Source organism: Thamnophis elegans, chromosome 15 (genome assembly GCF_009769535.1).
Source record: "Thamnophis elegans isolate rThaEle1 chromosome 15, rThaEle1.pri, whole genome shotgun sequence".
Classification (NCBI taxonomy): domain Eukaryota; kingdom Metazoa; phylum Chordata; class Lepidosauria; order Squamata; family Colubridae; genus Thamnophis; species Thamnophis elegans.
The window spans coordinates 2488719-2493924 of NC_045555.1; positions in this window are offsets into that span (position 1 = coordinate 2488719).

The window sequence follows — 5206 nt, forward strand, 5'->3', positions numbered from 1 at the left end:
CTGCATCAACAGAGGTAGAGAATCAAGATCATGTGAAGTGTTGATACCACTTTATAAGGCCTTGGTAAGGCCACACTTGGAATATTTGCATTCAGTTTTGGTCACCACGATGTAGAAAAGATGTGGAGACTCTAGAAAGAGTGCAGAGAAGAGCAACAAAGAGGATTAGGGGACTGGAGGCTAAAACATACGAAGAACGGTTGCAGGAACTGGGTACGTCTAGTTTAATGAAAAGAAGGATTTAGGGGAGACAGGATAGCAGTCTTCCAATATCTCAGGGGCTGCCCCAAAGAAGTGGGAGTCAAGCTGTTCTCCAAGGCACCTTAAGGCAGGACAAAAAGCAATGGGTGGAAACTAATCAAGGAGAAAAGCAACCTAGAACTAAGGAGAAACTTCCTGACAATTAGAACAATTCACCAGTGGAACGACTTGCCTCAAGAAGTTGTAAATGCTCCAATACTTTTAAGAAGGTGTTGGATAACCCTTTGTCAGAAGTGGCATGAGAACAATTAATCAGTGGAACAGAAGTTGCCTCCAGAAGTTGTGAATGCCCCAACGCTGGAAGTCTTTAAGAAGATGTTGGATAGCCATTTGTCTGGAACAATATAAGGTTTCCTGCCTAGGCAGGGGGTTGGACTAGAAGACCTCCAAGGTCCCTTCCAACTCTGCTATTGCATTGTAAGTGTGTGCTTCTGGGATTGTGTCTGCCATGCAGCTGAGATGTGCCACAAGGTTGCCCAAAGTTCTGTGTCACTTCTGAAGGTCTATATGGGAATGACCCCAAGTGACAGAAGGAGGGCCACAGACTAGATACCAGTCAGATAAGAGGCAGGTATTCTGAGCTAGGCTTCCCCAGCAGTCTGAAGCTGAGTCCTCGTCCCGATAAACCTCTTTTACTTCATTTACAGTGAATTCCTCTCCAACAAGGTATTTTCTCTCCCACAGTCTTTCAAGATAGTTCACACTTACCGACCTTTATCAGGCTTGGAGAGTGGCCAGCCAGGCCGATATCTTTCAGGCACCGCAATACTTGGCAAGAATGCAGGAATGAACTAATTGTCTCCTGCAAGCTCCACTCCCCTGTTGCTCCTCTTTTATTCCCTCTGGGAGGGGCCATTAACTGTCCACCTATGGCCTTCCTCCCAAGTCGACCCCTGTTCTTTAGCTCTTCCCTTCATCTGGCAACTCTGCACATCCGCACACTGGGAACAGGCTCCAGCTGTTCTTCTGCCTCACTGATGTCTGATTCTGAAAGCAGCTGATAGCTGGCATACGGCCCTGGCCCCCTTTCTGCCTCCGACACAGAGCCCTCCTCCGAGCCTTCCCCAGACTCCAGGACTGGCCCAGGTTCCTCCCCAACTGTGCCAATTCTCCTCATAAGTCCTTGACTTACAATCGTTCCTTCAGTGACCGTTCCAAGTTTTAAAAAGTGACTTCTAACTGCTTTTCACACTTACGACCGCTACCTCATCCTCGCGATCAGGTGATCAGAATTCAGACGCTCGGCAACTGACTCGGATTTATGACGGCTGCAGCGTCCCGGTGTGTGTGTGTGAGAGAGACGTGATCCCTTTTGCGACCTTCTGACCAGCAGTCGCCAGATTCACTCAACAACCGTGTGACTCACTTTAATGATGTTGGTGATTCACTTAACGACGGTGGCAAGAAAGCTCGTTAAAGACAGGCCAAAACTCGCTTTTAAAAACTGTCTCACTTTGCAACTGAAATTTGGGGCTCAACAGTGGTTGTAAGTCAAGGACTACCTCCTTCTGAGGCCTGGGTCATCCTAATTTCATAAACTTTGCCAGAAAATTTTAGGACTGGCCAAAACTTTTCTCCGGGAGCTGCTGGATAATTAATTCTGCTTGTCAAAGTTTCTTATTATTGTTATTTATTGTCTTTTATCTTATCTCCATCCACTGAATGTCAGAATCTGGAGGCTAAGCTTTCCTAATAATTCATGTTCTAAGCCAGACCCCAGGCTGTTTATTATTACCATTATTACAATTACTACTGTTCATAATCCATTCTTGTTCAGGATTGATTCTCAGCGTGTTTACTGCAGCTTCACTCTGTTCTGTTTTGAAACTTGTCTGCAAGTAATATTGATTTATTTTTTTTAATATACCTGTAAACAAAAGCAACCAATAAGATGTGAAAAATATTCAGGGGAGAGGGGGGCAAAATCCCCGTACGGCCACCTGCCTCTTAACAGCCGTAATCGATAGTTTGTTTGGAGTTTGTTCAATAAATTGATTTAACTTTGAGAGCAGCGACTTAACTGTACTTCCCCGATGCTTTTTATGTTCAGCCAAATGTATCTGCATCGATCAAACCACACATTAACCCAAGCCAGGTTGAATTCTTCCTGAAGGAAAGGTTAATCAGGATTAAAACTTCAGTTTGGGTCAAAGTGTCGTGTGAATCCAGATCTGGGGTTGAAAAGGGATGGAACAGCCTCATTAACCATCATTAAACAACCCCATCATGGAAACTGGGCATGGCTGGTCTAGAGAAGAGAAGGACCAGGGGAGACACGATAGCAGTCTTCCAATATTTGAGGGGTTGCTATAGAGAGGAGGGGGTCAATCTACTATCTTCCAAAGCACCCAAAGGCCAGACACGGAATAATGGATGGAAACTGACCAAGGAGAGATTCAACCTGGAAATAAGGAGGAATTTTCTGACCATGAGAACAATCCACCCATGGAACAGAAGTTGCCTTCGGAAGTGGTGGGAGCTTCATCCCTGGAGGCTTTCATGAAGAAACTGGACTGCCATCTGTCAGAAATGGTGTAGGGTCTCCTGGTTGGGTGGGGGGGGGGGTTGGACTAGATGACCCATAAGATCCCTTCCAACTCACCTGTATTTAAATGCGGCTCTAATTTAAAGTAAGTTGCTCTATTAGGGTTTAAGATTTAACTGGCTAAATTAAATCCACATGGAGGCATGGTACGTTGCCATCAGGTTAATCTGGAGCAAATTAAGACTTCAAAGCCTCACTGGTCCTATGAATGGCAGGACCTGGATATCCACGTGTCATCTGAACGCAACCCCCACAACCCCAAGCTGGCTCCTTCAGGAGAAAGCCTGCAAAACGGTTGCTTACACTCCCTGACATCTGTCTCTCTCCCTGCCTGAAAAAAAAATCAAAGCCCCCTCCATTTATATTTCTCTCCCACATCTGCCCTCCCCAGCCATTCCCAGCACGAGAGAGAGAGGAAGACTTCTTAAATTCTGAATAGAAGCAAAAGTTCCGATTCGGGGCTTAGACTAGATGGCCTCTTGAGTTCCCTCCCAGCCCGGATTCTAAGAACTTGCATTTCACCTGTGCGTAAGGTAAAAAGATAAAGGTTCGTCTTGGACATATATCTGCTAGTCGTTCCCGACTCTAGGGGGACGGTGCTCATCTCCGTTTGAAAGCCGAAGAGCCAGCGCTGTCCGAAGACGTCTCCGTGGTCATGTGGCCGGCATGACTCAACTCCCGAAGCCGCACAGAACGCTGTTCCCTTCCCACCAAAGGGGGGGGGGGTCCCTATTTTTGCATTATTTTTTTTATAATGTGGTTTTGAACTGCTAAGTTGGCCGAAGCTGGGATAAGCATTGGGGGCTCACCCCCGTGATGCGGCACCAGGGATTCGAACCGCCCAACTGCCGACCTTTCCGGCCGACAAACTCAGCGTCTTAGCCGCCGAGCCACCGCGTCCCACATCACCTGTGGTGAAAAGGAAGCGCCTTTTCAAAGCAGATCGCGGCCCCTTCTGCTATTCTGAATTCTGGGGAAGGGGAGGAGAGAGGCCTGTTTTAACTCCGCAGAGACCGTGTGTTTAAGGAAGGAAGCTCCACTTATATATATATTTGTTTGATGCCGCGCGCCTGTTTATGCCCAACTGTGTTTTTATTTGAGTACAGCAAACACCGGCAATGATGTCGGGCACGCACCTAATTTGATCGCTCGCAGATGTCAGGTAAGCGCCTTCGTTTACTAAAAAAAAACGGATGCTCCTTAAACGCAGGAGGCGCCTGGATGCCATTTTCACAGCTTGCTCATCTGTTTCGGGGAGGATCTCAAGGTGTTTTTTTCCCCTCAGTTTCGTCTCTTCCAAGAGGAGGCTTTGCCGAGCGACAGGCTCGGGAGGAACATTAGAGGTCTTCTAGTCCAACCCCCCACCCCCACCCCTGCTCAGGCAGGAAGCCCTATGCTATTCCCGACACATGGCCATCCAGTCTCTTCTCAAAAGCCTCCAGTGATGGAGCAATCCACAATTTTTAGTGGCAAGTTGTTCCACTGATGAATTGTTCTCACTGTCAGGGAGTTTCTCCTTAATTCTAAGTTGTTTCTCTCCATGATTAGTTTCCATCCATTGTGTCTTGTCCTACCCTGAAGTGCTTTGGAGAATAGCTTGACTCCCTCTTCTTTGTGGCAACCCCTGAGATATTGGAAGACTTCTATCATGTCTCCCCTAGTCTTTCTTTTCATTCAACTAATACCCAGTTCCTGCAACCGTTCTTCATATGTTTCAGCCTCCAGTCCCCTAAATCCTCTTTGTTGCTCTTCTCTGCACTCTTTCTAGAGTCTCCACATCTTTTTTTTATATATATTTTCTAGAAAGGTAGGCCTTGTGCATCCTTGCAACAGGCTAACCCTGGTTTATCTTAGCTCTGAGGTTTTGAACTGCTAAGTTGGCCGAAGCTGGGATAAGCATTGGGGGCTCACCCCCGTGATGCGGCACTAGAGATTCAAACCGCCCAACTGCCGACCTTTCGGGCCTGTGCCATCCCTTCCCTGGCATCAAATTTAGCCCTCGGGGCATCATGCAGGAAATTGGGCGGGGGTTTAAGAAGGCCAGTGGAGGCGGTGACTTCAGTGGCTAAGACGCTGAGCTTGTCAATCAGAAAGGTCGGCAGTTCGGCTGTTCGAATCCCTAGCGTTGCGTAATGGAGTCAGCTCCCGTGACTTGTCCCAGCTTCTGCCAACCTAGCAATTTGAAAGCACATAAAAAACGCAAGTAGAAAAATAGGAACCACCTTTGGTGGGAAGGGAACAGCGTTCTGTGCGCCTTCGGGAGTTGAGTCATGCCGGCCACAGGACCACGGAAGCGTCTTCGGACATTGCTGGCTGTTCCGCTCTGAAACGGAGAGGAGCACCGCCCCCTAGAGTTGGAAATGACTAGCACATATGCGCAAGGGGAACCTTTACCTTAAG